This window comes from Heterodontus francisci, unplaced genomic scaffold (genome assembly GCF_036365525.1).
Source record: "Heterodontus francisci isolate sHetFra1 unplaced genomic scaffold, sHetFra1.hap1 HAP1_SCAFFOLD_1904, whole genome shotgun sequence".
NCBI classification, from domain to species: Eukaryota; Metazoa; Chordata; class Chondrichthyes; order Heterodontiformes; family Heterodontidae; genus Heterodontus; species Heterodontus francisci.
In genome coordinates, this window is record NW_027141553.1 from 6,526 (window position 1) to 24,047 (window position 17,522).

General features: G+C 43.3%; 1 non-coding gene across 1 annotated transcript; it reads right to left on the minus strand.

Moving 5' to 3' along the window:
• Positions 1-16,116: 16,116 nt before the first annotated feature.
• Positions 16,117-16,198, minus strand: trnas-gcu (transfer RNA serine (anticodon GCU)). The gene has a single exon. It is a non-coding gene; the product is annotated as a tRNA-Ser (tRNA).
• Positions 16,199-17,522: the final 1,324 nt, after the last annotated feature.

Here is a 17,522-nt window from a genome sequence, read left to right on the forward strand (position 1 = left end):
TGGCAGAGAAATCAGTGACAACCTCCGTGGAGAGGCGCAGTCTGTGGAGACACTGTCACTCGGACATCTGCAGGTAGTTGAACCTCGGCTGACGTGTTCCTCTGCCTCCTTCTCCAGCCTCCTGTTCGAGGCTGGCCCTCCTGTGGGCCCCCATGCTGCTGTGGTGTCCCTGCTGGTGCCTGCGCCTCCCTCCCTCCCTCTCTACTCCTCCTCCTCTTCAATGGGAGCCTCGAATCCAGGGTGAATGAGGCCCATGACAGGTTGCCCCTCCCTGAGTGCAAGGCCTTTACAGTAAACAACACCCAGCCACATTTACCTCATTTGTCATCCTCAATGAGGTGGCACTGCCCCAATGACACCCTGGTGTTGTTCCCTCTGCAGAGCTGGCACATTGGACCCCACTCCTGACAGTGTTTCCCGATGCCCTTTCCCCCTCCACCCTTGCTGCCAAGTTACGCTGCCTCACCCGATAGCTTCCCAGTGAAGCCAACACTCAGCTCCCACCTCCCAGTCACCTCCTTTAACCAGGCGAGGCTCTGAAGCCCAGTGGTTCCCGTGTGCTATTAGTTCAATTGGATCCAGTGAATAAAATTGCTGACAATTGGATTCATCAATACTTTAAATGCCTTCTTGCCGTGTGGATGTGCGAAGTCTGCCCTCCATGTCAGCCGCCGACAGAAAAATCCGGTCCGACGTCTTCCATCCCTATTTTATACACCCCCCTCCCCCTCCCCAGCCTCCATTCCCGTCTCCAACGGTCCCTTATAATTCTGGTCCATGTCTCTAAGACTAATGGGAGAGAAACTACATCTGCTCTTTAGACTGACCAGGGAGAGCTGCTCTCTGTGTGTTTAAAGTGAATGAATCTGATCTTTACCTTGTCTTACTGGAACGTTCACTGTCTGGAAATGTCTGTTTGAAAATGTTTTCCTGTTATATTAATGGAGCAGAGGAGCAGATGTGAGGTGCTGTTCAACAGAGAGGTTTGGAAGTGGGTGATGGGGTGGAGTGACGGTATGAGTGAGAGGTGCAGTGAGTTGGCCATTCTCAATAGAGTGTCAGGAATGAAGGTCAGAGGAACAGACCAGGCTGGAAACACAGAAAGAGCGAGGAGAAGCTGGTGTGAAAAACAGAGATTAAACAACAGGCTTGTTCAGTTGGTTTGGGTCTGGTGTTTAGAATACCCGGAATCTGGGTTCACTTCCCTTCCAACTCAAGCAATTGTACCAACTTTATGTTCATAAAACCATAGACTGATACACAAAGAAGGAGACCATTTGGTCCGTAGTGTCAATGCTGTCTCTTTGGTTGTGCTATCCAATTAGTCCGACTGCTCAGCTTTTTCCTGTAATCTGTATATTTTCCTTCCAGTATTTATCCCGATTGCTTTTAAAAGTTACTACTGAATCTGCTTTCAAGTCCTGATCTGGCAGTGCATTCCAGATCACAACACATCACCGTATAAAAAATCATTCCTCATTTCGCCTCTGGTTCTTTTCTCAATCACCTGATAAATACATCCTCTGGTTACTGACCCTTTTGCCACTGGAAACAATTTATCCTTATTTAACTTATTGAAAACCTTCTTGATGATGTCACATACTAGACTGCCAGTAAAACTGAAGCCCATGGAATAAAAGGGACAATGAGAACATGGATATGAAGTTTACAGACTGATAGGAACATTGGAGCAGGAGCAGGCCATTCAGCCCATCGAGCCGACCCCGCCATTCAATATGATGATGGCTGATCATCCACTTCAATGCCTTTTTCCAACACAATCTCCATATGCCCTATGTCAATTGTATTTAGAAATCTGTCAATCTCTGCTTTAAACATACTCAATGACTGAGCTTCCACAGCCCTCTGGGGTAGAGAATTCCAAAGATTCACAACCCTCTGAGTAAAGACATTTCTCCTCATCTCTGTCCTAAATGGCTTTCCCCTTATGTTGAAATTGTGTCCCCTGGTTCTAGATTCCTCAACCGGAGGAAATAGCTTCATCTACCCTGTCTATCCCTTTAAATATATGGTAAGTTTCGATGAGATCACCTCTCATTCTTCAAAACTCTCGAGAATACAGGCCCAGTTTCCCCAATCTCTCTTCATAGGACAGTCCTGCCACCCCGGGAACAAGTCTGGTGAACCTTCGTTGTACTCCCTCTATGGCAATGATCTTCCTCCTAAGGTAAGGGGACCAAAACTGCACACAGTATTCCAAAGTGCAGTCCAACCAAGGTTATATACAATTGAAGCAAGACTTCACTACTCCTGTACTCAAATCCTCTTGTGATAGAGTCTAACATGTCATTCGCCTTCCTAATTGCTTGCTGCACCTGCATGTTAGCTTTCAGACACTTACTGACAAGGACACCCAGGCCCCTTTGTCCATCTACACTTTCTAATCTCTTACCATTTAAGAAATAATCTGCACATCTGTTTCTCCTACCAAAGTGGACATCCTCACATCTTTGCACATTATATTCCATGTGCCACTTTCTTGTCCACTCACGAAGTCTGTCCAAATCCCCTTGAAGCCGCTTTGCATCTTCCTCACAACACACATTCCCACCTAGTTTTGTGTCATCTGTGAACTTGGAAATACTACATTTGGTCCCCACATCCGAATCATTGATATATATTGTGAACAGCTGGGTCACAGTGTGGTGGTGAACAGTTGTATTTCTGTCTGGAGGAAGGTTTACAGTGGGTTCCCCATGGTTCCTCGTAACGTCAGTTATGTGCAGACACTGGAAAAGATGGGTTTGTTCTCCTTGGAGCAGAGCAAGTTCAGAACAACTTTGACAGTGTTAGAATCAAGGAATCAAATGGTTACAGTACAGAAGGAGACAATTCAGTCCATCATGTCCATGACAGCTCTTTGCAAGAGCAAATCAGCTAATTCCACTCCTCTGCCCTTTCATTGTCACCCTGCAAATTTTCTCTATTCAGGTGTTTATCCAATTCCCTTTTGAAAACCACGATTGAATCTGCCTCCAGCACACTCTCAGGCAGTGTATTCCAGATCCGAACTACTCGCTCTGTCCCACACCCCTGGTACCATCGCAGAAAATCTCTTCTGTTCGTTTCATCCCTCATAAATAATTGAAATGAAATGTTCATTAGGAAATGCACAACATAAAAAGGAGAGAGAAATAAATGCTGAGTAAAATAGAAGTCAGTGTTTGGAAGGTAAAAACAGCAAAAGATGTAACTTTTATTCTGGATGAGTGAGAGGAATATATCACACTTTGGGGCTTTTGTAAGAGGATTTACTGATAAACCTGGGATTTGAGAGGAAGCTGGTTCATGGTTTACAGAACAAATTCAGCCCCTGGGATGGAGCCAACAGCTGCACCGTCCAATAACAGACAGGACGGGGACACTGTCTCAGGCCTGGTGAGCTCAGTTAATGAAAGCATGAAACTCTGAATCTCAAGTTTTTGAGTTTGAGCCCACGGTGGGTGTCTTTTATTTCCTTTTTAGGCTGATTTTACAGGCATTCTTCATCTTTGAATTCCTCGGCAGAGAGTTCAAGGAGTGTTTGAAATGAGATTCAACAGCAGTATGAGAAAGTCTCTCCTTGATTCAGGACTCTTACCTCTCTGCAGCATCTCACTGCTGAAGATTGAACTTTGTCTCATTTCATTCTCAGCTCAGGGTCAGTGTGGATCAGTGAGACTTCTGGCTGTCTCCCACTTCACAATCCATCAGTGCTGAGAAATCAATGGGGAATATTACTCACATGTTGTAATATTTTATAAATACTTGAATGAATTTCACACTGTGTCCAACAGTGTGAATCTCCCTTGGTATATCAGCTCACCAACACTTCAACAGAACATTCACATAATGTGAGCTCTGAGATCTGTTCGGATCCCATTCCCTCGACCTGGAAAGTGGGATAGTGCTGGATCGCTCTTTTTCAGCTGGCACAGACACGATTGCTAAATGGTCTCATTCTGTGCCATAAATTTTCTCCATTTTCTTTGTTCTGTGAATTGAGGTGTGATTGGGAGGGGCAATTCCACCAGGGTTATATTTTCTACCAAAACAATGACACAAGGGCACCTTCACTTTTTTATTCATTCATTCATGCGATGTGGGCGTTGCTGGCTAGGCCATCATTTACTGCCCATCCTTAATTGCCCTTGAAAAGGTGGTGGTGAGCTGCCTTCTTGAACCACTGCGGTCCATGTGGGGTAGGTACACCCACAGTGCTGTGAGGAAGGGAGTTCCAGGATTTTGACCCAGCGACAGTGAAGGAACGGAGATATAGTTCCAAGTCAGGATGGTGTGTGGCTTGGAGGGGAACTTGCAGGTGGTGGTATCCCGTGCATTTGCTGCCCTTGCCCTTCCAGGTGGTAAAGGTCGCTGGTTTGGAAGGTGCTGTCGAAGGAGTCTTGGTGCATTGCTGCAGTGCATCTTGGAGACGGTACACACTATTGCCACTGTGCGTCGATGGTGGAGGGAGTGAATGTTTGTAGATGGGGGGCCAATCATGCGGGCTGCTTTGTCCTGGATCATGTTGAGATTCTTGAGTTGGAATTACACCCATCCAGGCAAGTGGAGAGTATTCCATCACACTCTTGACTTGTGCCTTGTGGATGGTGGACAGGCTTTGGGGAGTCAAGAGTCATGGATGAGTGAGAGGAATATATCACACTTTGGGGCTTTTGTAAGAGGATTTAATGATAAATCTGGGATTTGAGAGGAAGCTGCTTCATGGTTTACAGAACAAATTCAGCCCCTGAGGTGGAGCCAACAGCTGCACTGTAATTACTCACCTCAGGATTCCAAGCCTCTGACCTGCTCTTGTAGCCACGTTATTTGTATGGCTACCCATGGTGACCTCCATGAAGTTGACAGTGAGGGATTCAGTGATTGTAATGTTATTGAATGTCAAGGGGAGATGGTTAGATTCTCTCTTGTTGGAGATGGTCATTGCCTGGCACTTGTGTGGTGCGAATGTTACTTGCCACTTATCATCCCAAGCCTGTGAGACTGAAATAGCTCAGTTGGGAGTGTGTTAGACTGAAGATCCCTGGTTCAATCTGGGGTTTTGGCAGTTCTCCTTTATTCTGCATCGCCATTTGGTTTTGACTCTCGAATTGCACAATTTACTCTGAAATTATTTACCCAACTCTGAAGGTTGGATTGGAATAGAGAGATATCAAGGATGGGAAATATTTACATTGTCTGCTTTAGCTTATTCTCTATCTCCTTGTGTCCTTTTCCCCAGTTTTTGACTCTCTCGGGGCAGGGTGAACATTTTATTTGCTGCATTTGTCCTAAACTGAAGCCTTTTCCACATCTCTGGGCGATCAGACTCGCTCTGTCTGTTTTTGCTGCTCGTGACCATTAACGAGAACAGGCCACGAGTTCAATGTTTATCAGCAAACGGAAGATAATTGGAAAGAATTCTGTGTTACTCCAGCCCAGTGACAAAGATGCAATGGATGTTATTCAAAATAAGTTCCCTCTGACACTTTATGTAAACTTGTTTGCATCTAAAAGTTGGATTTTAAGTGTTACAAAAATGTGTCAGATTAATGACTGACCATGTGACAGCGCACATGGGGATCAAATCCACAGCCTTGTTGTTATCAACACTGCGTCCGAACCAACTGAACTAAGCGGCCTATAGACAGAGCCAGGTATGGGTTTGAGCCGCATGCTGGGCGGTTTGTGTTTTATTTCTCACACTGGATGACAGAGCGATTGTACAAACAATGGACACATCACATCCCTGAAACATTGTTCAGATATAAAACAGTGTGAAATAAGAACTGAGCAAAGAAATGGAACGGAACCAGAAATCAGGACTTTAATCTATTTAAGTTGATCTTGAAAGTCAACCATTCACTGAACATTCCAATCGATCGAACTCTCTTCTGATTGAAAATCCAGGAACTTGAGCTGCTGTAAAACATAACTGAGCCTGACGTGATTTGAACACGCAACCTTCTGATCTGGTGTCAGACACCCTATCGTTGCACCAAAAGCTCACAGATAAAGCAAAGTGTTCCATTCCTGACAGATTTACTTCTTGTTTAGATTCAGTGATCGAAATTAATTCAATCCTCTTCTGACCTCCGCTCTGTGAAGGCTTGCTACCCGACCTGAACCCGACGGGACCCGAGACCTGTGTCGGGTTCGGGTCGTGTCGGTTCGCTCTTCCGGGCTTTCAGGTTCGGGTCAGGCTGGGTCCAGGTCAGGCTGGGTCAGGGTGTGACACACACATTAAGTCTTAAATTTTGCTCTGCTGGGAAGTTGAGTTTAATAAGTGTCAAAAGTTGAAAAGCCAACCGAAGCTGGGAGTCTGGGACGTCAAGGAAGGAAACTCTGAATCTGCGCAGTGAGCAAGTGAGCATCTCTATAATGTCATTGCGCTCATGCTGCAGCTTCCTATAGATTCGGAATCGGGAGATAGGTAAAGTGAACATTCCGGTGGTCGGGTAAGGCTCGGATCGGTTTGGGCATGGGAATAAATGGAGATAGTCTGGCCGGGTCGGGCTCCGGTCAAAGTGGTTCTGTGTGGTTCGGGTCGGGCTTTTTTCCTGACCTGAGCAGGCCTTTACCGCTCTGTCAGTTCAGTGCCTTATTTAAACTATTACTTGGAGTTCTGTTTTACAGGGTCTCGGCTGTTTAAGTGTTTCCCAGACCCACTACTCTGATTAATCAGACATTTTGCTGTTAACTGCTGCTGCTGCAATTGAAATGTAAAAAAGAATTTCCAGTGACCTGCAACCAATTGGCAAATACATTTCAGAAAGTTAAAGCTCATTCACCATTCCGCAAATGTGTCTTTCTGCTTATATTTATAAACAACTCCTTCTCTCCGCTATGAGAACTATACAATCACTCCAGTTATTTGAAAGTTAGAATAAGATGTTCCAGTTCATCAATGTTAAAACTGCAGCAGGTTTTCCAGAAAACTTCTCTGTTGGAACCTCAGTCCCATTTAGATTGAAAGTGGACAATTAATGTATTCACTTGTTCATTGTGGACAGGTGTCTGACTTCGAATAAATCTCATTAACTTTCAATGAGGTGGCAGTATTTCTGTGCTCCCATTTTACACAGTCTGTCCTGTTCATGCACCATGTTTTTATTCCCCTCTTCCATTCTCCACAGGATACAGATTACAAGCATCATCAATCTAGCTGTTGGAAAGCATTGGAAGAATCTGGTCACACAGGTATTGAAACATTCATTATCTGCCATTTTACAAGTTGGTTGCTTTAAACACAGTACAATGTGCAATCATCTTGAAAAAAGATTCTCTTCAATATCCAATCCAAACTGAATTACAAACCTGACAGACAAACACAGGAGAACAAGTGACGAGTGAACACAAACCTCGTGGTGCTCATTTTCAGATTTATTGCAGTCATCTTACAAAACAAGTGAAAGAATATTCCAGTGAAATGATTTGGAAAGTAGGTGTGACTTTTGTTGGTGCCTTTCTTTGCTCTGTTGGTGACACTTTCTTGCACCTGACTCCTGTTCATGTCTCTGTTTCCTCTATTGAAGGAGGAAGGAGGTATTTGATCAGAAATCAACTGGATTGTGTACCTTTGAGTGGGGATTTCTGCACCATCAGGGCTGGAAACAGGAGTGAGTGAAAGACACTGTGTGGAGTTTGATTTTGTACAGAGGGAGAGCATATCTAACAGGGCTGTGAGATATTGGCCTGGATTTGACAGTCCCAATAGCGGTGAACTCTGAGACTTTCACTGCTATTGAGGTTCTGAACAGCACTGCAACTGCCGGTACATGCACACACTAACACCAGCATCTGGAAGTTGTGGTGGTGAGAAATGTGCTCAGAAGGAGCCTCTGTTCATAATCGCACCAGCCCAATCTTTAAAGTGACAGGGACCTGTAGTTCAGCAATTTGGGCTCATTGCCCACAATGAATCCTGATTTTTACCTGGGTTGGATTGGAGCCGATACCAACTGGCTCAGGGCTGCTCGGGAAGGACTTTTCTGTTGACACAACAGCTCCAATATTCCAGGAAGACACCGGCAGCAGCAGGGGTCAACTTTCAGAGGGAGTTCAGACATTTTAAATGTTGTATTTTGTTTCTTAATTGTATGTAACTTTTTAGCATGGCCTGATCAGAGTTCATAAATTTACATCTGACTTTTTATTAACAAGATTGAAGTGCTTTTAAAAGATCTCTAAATATATATGACCTTTTATCAAGATTTACCTGGCTTCTTTGTAAAGACTCGAGTAAGATTGAAGTGACTTTTAAAAACTACATCTTATCCTTTAAAATCTGGCTTACATGTAGATGACATTGGAAGATGGCTTCAGAATAACTACGACTATCTTTCGAACAGGTACTGCAACAGCTTCAGTCCTGCTTTCTGCAAAAGCTGCTGAATTACAAAGAAACAATGTATTGAACATTTTATAAACTGTTGAAGCAGATGGGATTCAAATTCATACATGTAAAACAGAAGAAATTAATAATCCATCATCTAAACCTCTCAAACACCTCATCACCCAGCTTTGTGCCAGCAACCCATCACATGTCTTTTTTGCCTCGATTAAATTTTGGGCAGGACGGTCACCTTCAGCTCAGATCCTGACTTTGCATCCAGATGTGCAATGATGGAAATGTAGCTTCTGTAAGTAAATGAAATTTCCATCACATCAGGTCATGGCCTGTTGGGAATGGAGCGGTGTGAAACATTTCCAGACCATGTCCAACACGTTTCAACTCAGTGTGAAAACCCACCACAGAAAGACTGGAACATACAATCATTTCATCACATCATGATTAACATCACTCAGACACCTGAACCATTAGGTCACTGATGAAGTCATGATGACATCGAATTTCTCATGAAATGACAACTAAACTAACTGACTGGAAGAATTGCTTTAACTCCACATGATCAGAGAGGCACAGCCTCAGACCAACTCGGCAGATGAATATTGATTGAATAATTTCTGTGTGAGGAATGTTCCAGCATCATAAACCAGGGGAACGTGCTGACTGAGCTGTGTCTTCATCTCTTCTGGGCAGTCGGACAGTTCACCCTTCATTCTGCTCTGATTCACTTTCCCAAAGTGGATCTACAGATTCTCAAATCTGGAGACTGGGTTTTCTTATTTTGTTCCTTTTGATTTTTCTTGCTCCTGAATGATGATATATTCTAAACCTCGGATCAACCCTCCCCTTTGCGTTGTGTTATAGTCTTGGTTAAAAAAGACACAAAACGACACAAACACTCTGAAACAGACAACACGGTCACACTTTCCTTCAGTGAGATTAATGGTGAGCTATTTTCCAGGTTAAATGCAACTGCAAACACATTGCTCTCAAAGAAATTGTAGGGGATTGAGTTGCTGTTGAAATATTAGCACTGGACATCTGTACGAGCAGGAACAGACATTTCAAACTCACATCCTTCACAAAGGCAACCACTGAGCTGTTTTCTTTTGTGTGAATGAAATTCATAAGAAAAGTTAAAGTTCACAAGAAAATGGATGTAAATGATTGATAGCTAAACTTTTGAAGCAAGGATATGAATCCAAGATTTTCTGATTATTAGACAAACACTCGAACCAATTAAGCTACTGAGCCAGATCACAAGTGCTGTGACAACTAAGGGCAGAGGAGGTCACTCTTTATTCTCATCCCACTTCTCCACAGGTCACAACATCTATGTGAACTTTTCCCACATACTGATACAGTCATTCATATGCTCTATTTTTCCCAGAATCGAAGACACTGACCAGGTTTCTTTAATGAACAACAAAATTATCCATTTATTGTCGAACAAGTTTTAACTAGTCATGAAGTAAAGCATAAACACACAGGTGGAAATTTTAAAAGTTCCTTTTTCACCTTGAACAACTTTTAACGTCCTTTTATTTATCTTCGAGCCACACGCACACACACACAACGGATAGCTGAAAAAATAAAAGGGATTTTTTTTTTAATTCAGCACTCTGTGACAGACAAAAAAAACCTCTTGGGCTGTTTATTTGCTCATTTTTGAAGAAATCATCAGATGAGATATGTTGCTCCCAAACTGGAATACAGTCTAACTTCCGAGTATACGTGGACAGGTCACGAGGGTATTTTAGAACAGTTCTTTTCAGAAGGCATTGAGAATTAATTTTAGCAGTCCTTCTTCAAAGACATGCGACAAAATGAATTAACTCAGTGGACTTCTCAGGGTCTTTTAATGATTTTCTGGAAAACAAACTGGGTTGTGGTCTTCTCTCCTTCCTTGACGATTCTTCAGGTTAACTTTATCAGCTGCTCACTCCACCAGGTAAAACACACTGACTGCTACAACCAAAGGTTGTGAGTTTTCTGCTGTCTTCGGTTTGCGCTGCTGCTGCCAAGGTTGTCCATTCAAGGGGCATGACTGACTTCACGAACCACATTTCTCCCGGTTACCAGGGTTTCTGTTCTATATTTAACTTGAATCATGTGACAAACAGTAAACATAGTTGCCAAATTGGTTCTTTTGGTGTCCTCTTGAAAAAGAACTGGTCCTACATTTATTCAGTTTGATTATGACTTCTTCAAAAAATATTTTAACAGAAGAAACAGAATCCCTGCCATAACATCATGTACTTTCCCTGAGCTACAGGTTATCGCAAGTCTCTCTGGCTGTGTTTATTTTAGGTGATTTTGTACTCAGGTTCTTTTGGAATCCATGTGTTTGCAGATCTTTGTGAGTGAGAGATGTGGTAATATGTTTCAAAGATTTCCCTGTAAATTATTCGTATCTCCATCTTTCCCCGAACTTTGTGCAAACACATTAATATGGGAATCACACACATCAGGCCATCAAACCTGTCTGCTAAACATTGAAAGGTGACAGTGTTTATTGTGACGGGGTTCCATTTATGAAGACACATCTTGATGATTCACACATGTAAAAATGTGTATATTATGTTCATGACATAATGACATAAATAAACATTTCCTTGCACTTGCCATGCTTGGTGAACATTTTTTCTGATGATGCCCCCTGAATATATTAGAGAACATGGTGACGAGGTTGAGATAAAAGTCTGTAAATATAGGCAGCAAACAGCAGCAGGGACTGCAGTGAACAAGATTTACGTGACATATTTGTGCTTATATTGGTGGGTGAAATAAGATACTAAACACACAAAATCCTACATTTGAGCTCGCGTAAAAGATTGCTCTGTCCATGGACATAGCATCAAAGAATGCTCAGGAATTTTGTCCTGTGCCAGTGATCGTAACACACTTCAGGGGAACTTAAAAAAAACTGGAAAAATGGGCTTTCACATAACAGATGAAATTTTACACAGAGAAGTGTGAAGTGATACAATTTGGAAGGAAGAATGCCATATAAATGAAACGTTGCAGTTCTAAACTGGGTGCAGGAGCAGAGAGACAATGTACACCAATGTTAGAAGGATTGAAAAGGTAACTAAGAGCAAACAGGACACTTGGCTTTATTAATAGAGGCATAGTGTAAAAGCATATAAGTTATGCTAAACCTTTATAAAATACTGGGAATGAATGGCCTCCACCTGTCCCTCCACAGAAAGCTTCCATTCCAGGTTTACACACACTCGTCAGGATCACGCTCCACAGATACTGCCCTCCAGGCTCAGACACCCACTCCAGGATCACTCTCCACAGATCCCGCCATTCCAGGTTCGGACACCCACTTCAGGATCACTCTCCATAGATCCCAGCACTATGGGCTCGGTGACACTCTTAAGAGATCCTAAATCTCCAGACACGGACATCCTTTGAGGACCACTCTCCACAGATTCTTCCCTCCAGGCTCAGACACCCTCTTCAGAATCACTCTCCATACATCCCGCTGCTCCACGCATGGATATCTCCCTCAGGATCAGATCAAAGAATGTTGCTTGTCACTTATCAGCTCAAGCCTGAATGTTGTTCAGGTCTTGCTGCTTGCAAGCACAGACTGCTTCAGTATCTGAGGAGTTGTGAATCATCAGCGAACATTTCCAATTCTGACTTATGTTGAAGAGAAAGCCATCAATGAAACAGCTGAGGATGGTTGGGCCTAGGGCACTGCCCTGGGAAACTAGGTATCCAGTCATGAAAGGTGGAGGACAATTAAATAACGAACCAGATGAGGAGGCTCCAAAAACATCCCTATCCTCAATGTTGGTGGAGCCGAGCACGTCAGTGCAAAAGATGAAGCTGAAGCATTTGAAACCATCTTCAGTCAGAAATTGCTCAGTGGATGATTCATCTCGGCCTCTTGAGGTCCCCAGCATCACAGCTTCCAGTTTTCAGCCAATTTGCTTCACTCCACATAATGGCAAGAAATAGCTGAAGGCACTCGATACAGCAAAGACTATGGGCCCGAACAACATTCCAGGTCTAGTGCAAATCTGAGTTCTTTTTGCCTTCAGTTTGGTTCAGTAACTATGCCGAGACGGATGTGCAGGTAAAATCAATTTCTTAATTTGCGCATTTAGCCGGCTGACTTACTCTAATGCAACGACACTGACTCCACCCAGAGTCTGTCTGGTCGACTGGAGTACGTGAAGTTTTTTGATACAGGTACTACTGTTTATACATTAAGATTCATGCTACACCCCCTTGTTTAACCAATCAGTGCGAAACAATTCGACTTCACCCACGTGGTGACATGCAGTACATCTGTTACTGAGGTTGCAATACACTCCATTTTCAATACATACTTGTTACTAATAAAATATTGTTTTGTACCAGCAAGATAAAACAAAGCGGACAAGCAAGCTAATTAGCAAGAGCATAGGAATCATCAATAATCATTCTAGTCTCACTCCCGACATGGATCATGAGTCTGTCTCCACCTTGTGACAAGTAATTGCGGCGCATCCTGCTATCTCTGTTAGGTGTACATTCCTGAGTGTTTCGTGCAGTCTGCAGCGACATCAAGTAGTGGCAGTTCAGGAAGATGAGAGGGACCTAGCACTCCTGATCACTCACACAGGGATGGACATCATTTGATTCACAGGAGTCCATTTGTTCCAAACCACAGGGAGTCACACAATCAGGCCATAAAGAACAGATGTCTTTGCAATTACCAGTGTCGGCTAGTATTTACAGTCTCACACGCTCTGCCTTTACTTTTAACTATTTCATTGTGGTTTGTGCCACTTAAAATCAAAGCTCAGCAAAGCTACTATTCCTAACTTGGCTATATTTCCCATTAAGCATAGTGCCATGCCTTTCTGCTCACTTCCACACTAGTACTGAAGACATGTGCTCCAGAACTAGCTGCGCCCTCAGCCAAGCTGTTCCAGTAGAGCTACATAACGGCAATCTACTTGACAATGTGGAAAGTTGCCCAAGTGTGCCCTCTCCATAAAAAAAATGCGGGACAAATCCAATCTGACCAATTGCCGCCCCATCAGTCTACTATCAATCATCAGCAAAGTCATGGAAGATGTCACCAACAGTGCTATCAAGCACCACACACTTAGCAAGAATCTGATCATCGATGCTCAATTTAGGTTCTGCCAGGTTCTCTCAGCTCCAGGAAATAATTTGCCAGATAGAGTAGAATGTGGGAAAATGTGAGGTTATCCACTTTGGTAGGAAGAATAGAAAAGGAAAATATTATTTAAATTGTGAGAGATTACAGAATTCTGCGGTGTAGAAGGATCTGGGTGTCCTCGTACATGAATCACAAAAGGTTATCATGCAGGTACAGCAAATAATTAGGAAGGCAAATGGATTGTTACCCTTTATTGCAAGGGGGTTGGAGTATAAAAGTAGAGAAGTCTTGCTACAAATGTTCATGGTGCTGGTGAAACCAGACCTAGAGTACTGTGTACAGTTTTGGTCTCCTTATTTAAGGAGGGATATACTTGCATTGCAGGCAGTTCAGAGAAGGTTCATTGGATTGATTCCTGTGATGAAGGTGTTGTCTTATGAGGAAAGTTGAGCAGGTTGGACCGATACTCATTGGAGTTGAGAAAAATGAAAGGAGAACGTATTGAGACATATGAGATTCTGAGGGGGCTTGACAGGGTAGATGCTGAGAGGATGTTTCCTCTCATGGTGGAATATAGAACTAGGAGACACAGTTTCAGATTTAGGGGTTTTTCATTTAAGAAGGAATTTCTTCTCTCAGAGGGTCATTAATCTTTGGAATTCTCTACAGCAGAGAGCAGTGGAGGCTGGGTCATTGAATGTCTTCAGGATTTTTATCTACAAGAGAGCCAAGGGTTATGTGGGCAGGCAAGAAAGTGGGGTTGAGGTTATGATCAGGTCAGCCATGATCCTATTGAATGGCGGAGCAAGCTCGAGGGGCCAAATGGCCGACTCCTGCTACTAGCTCTTCAGATCTTCTGTTCGTATGATCTCATTGCAACTTGGTCCAAACAGAGATGAAAGAGTGGAATTCCAGAGGAGAGGTGAGAGTGATTGCCCTTGAGTGAGTGTGGCATCAAGGATCCCGAGCAAAATTGAAGTCAATGGGAATCAGGGGGAAAACTCTCCACTTGTTGAAGTCATACCTCGCACAAAGCAAGATGTTGTGGTTCGTGGAGGCCAATCATCTCAGCCCAGGACATTGCCTCAGGAGTTTCTCAGGGTAGTGTCCTAGACCCAAACATCCTCAGCTGTTTCATTGACGACTTTCTCTTCAACATAAGTCAGAAGTGGGAATGTTAGATGACGACTCACAACTCTTCAAATACTGAAGCAGTCTGTGCCTGCAAGCAGCAAGACCTGAACAACATTCAGCCTTGAGCTGATAAGATGACAAGCAACCTTCTGGCCACACAAGTGCCAAGCAGTGAACAACTCCAATGAGAGAAAAAGAAAATCTACCTTTTGATATTCAGAAGCATTATCATCGTTAAATCCCCCACCATCAACATCTTGACCAGAAACGTAACTGGACCAGTCACATCTATGCTGTGGCTATAAGCGCAGGTCAGAGATTACGAATTCTGCAGCAAGTATCTCACCTCCTGACACCCCAAATCCTGTCCACCATCGACAAGGCACAAGTCAGGAGTGGGATGGAATACATCCCACTCAACAACACTCAAGAAGCACAACACCATCCAGGACAAAGCAGGCCACTTGATCGGCACCTAACACGCCACCTTAAACATTCAATCCCTCCACAACCAGTACACAGTGGCTGCAGTGTGTACCATCTCCATATGCACTGCAGCAACTCGCCAAGTATCCTTCAACAGTACCTTCCAAACTCGTGACCACTACCACCTCGAAGGACAAGGGCAGCAGATGCATGGGAACTCGCCATCTGCAGGTTCCCCTCCAAGTCACTCTCCATCCTGACTTGGAACGATATCGCCATTTCTTCACTGTTGTTGGGTCACAATCCTGGAACTCCCTCCACAATAGCACTGTGGGTGTTCCTGCACCATATGGACCTCATCAGTTCAAGAAGGCAGCTCTCCACCACCTTCTCAACGGCAATAGGACTGGGTAATAAATGCTAGCCTTATCAGCGATACTCACACCCAAGAATGAATAAAAACCAAATCACTCTCCACAGATTCCCCACAATCTGGGCTTGGACATTTACTTCAGGAGCACAGAGCTTTCTATCACTGCAACATGAGTTACAATCTTCAGATTCTGTTCACTTTTCACATTATTTTCTCCCAGTCCACTAGCTGTTATTAATTCAGTATTCGGGTCTCTGCTCCTCCACCGTTTCTAACATCTCACCTCTAACAAAAAAACATTCTGATCGATCGGAGGTAGTAGATGACCCCTCATTTTAAACTCCATCTGCCAAAGCATTGCTCACTCACTTAATCTATCAAGAAGATTTGAAAATAAATTTCTTGCCAAAAGATAATTTTCTGCATCTGCTCCCTCGCCATTTGCGTTTCCCATTTGTCTTTCACTTGGTGTAAATCCAGAGACAGTAAAGATGGAAGGAAGGAGGGGAGGAAAAATCCTGCTCCGTTTCATGATCCCTAACTGATCTTCATTCCAGTGCAGTTTGGGTGAATAATTCCAATTGTCTGTCACAATTTTAATAAAGTATAACCAATTCTGGAATCACTGTCTCGACAGAAACAAGCACAGCCTTCGAGGCTGACTTAACACATGAATAATACACTAAACAGCTCATAAACTAGTGGCAAGGATGGGATTCGAACCCACGTGTGCAAAGCACATTGGATTAGCAGTCCATCGCCTTAACCTCTCGGCCACCTTGTCAGTTGCAGCATTATAGCTGTCACCTTCAGCACAGCTTCTGGCTGTGCAGCCAGCTATGCAATGATGGAAATATATCTTCTGTCAGTAAATGAAGTTGGGAATGGAGCGGTGTGAAACATTTCCAGACCATGTCCAACACGTTTCTACTCAGTGTGAAAACCCACCACTGAAAGACTGGAACATACAATCATTTCATCACATCATGATTAACATCACTCAGACACCTGAACCATTAGGTCACTGACGAAGTCATGATGACCGAATTTCTCATGAAATTACAACTGAACTAACTGACTGGAAGAATTGCTTTAACTCCACATGATCAGCGAGGCACAGCCTCAGGCCCACTTGTTGGGTGGTGTGAACAGATTTCACTGCTTCTGATCTTCACCAGAACAGAGAGTGAGATGTAACATTGATCATCAAACAGACTGTGAGAGAATACAACAGAATAAAACACATGTAGAGACACTGTGGAATAACAAATAGATTTGATTGGAATGTTGAAATTTTGATTGGAATGGATAAAACACCAGAAACAGCAGATTAAATTGAAATTCTTATCATTATATTGATCTGGCGCAGAAAAGAGAAGCTGATGGAAAGAAGAGAAGAAGGAAGAAAAGAAAGGATGGAACTGTTCAATTTTTACAGTTTTTTCACTCGCCCATCAAAGCTGATAAAAAAAGTTGCAAATAACAGAGTATTTCACCAAAAAGGGAGATTAAATTTTGCTGAAACCTTGGATCGAAGGATGCCCCAACAGATGACCTGTTTAACTGTCTCCTCACTGGGGGATTTCAATCAGTGAGTAATATTATTCTCTACTTTTTTTGTTAATTGGTCTCAGAACTGTCACTTGGAATTAATATCTGTGTTCCGACTCCTGAATAATAAAATTGTGAGTTTCTCGATATATTCTGGACACAGTTCCTGCTGAAAGAACTAACAACTGTTTTCTAATTTACACAATACTCTATGCACACTCATCAAGCCTGCTAAGCTAGCATCCTTGGTGCTGCTCTCTCTTCTCCCAAACTTCATCTCATGTGACTGTTACATCATCACTCTGACAGTGGGAGGGGTTGATCCCACTATCTTCAGCATTAACCCTTTACATCCTTATACCACACTGTCTGTCCAAATAAAATGGGTGGAGGGAACTTCCTTCATTTATCAAAACACCAACAGCAGCACAGTGGCGCAATGGTTAGCACCGCAGCCTCACAGCTCCAGCGACCAGGATTCAGTTCTGGGTACTGCCTGTATGGAGTTTGCAAGTTCTCCCTGTGTCTGTGTCGGTTTCCGCCGGGTGCTCTGGTTT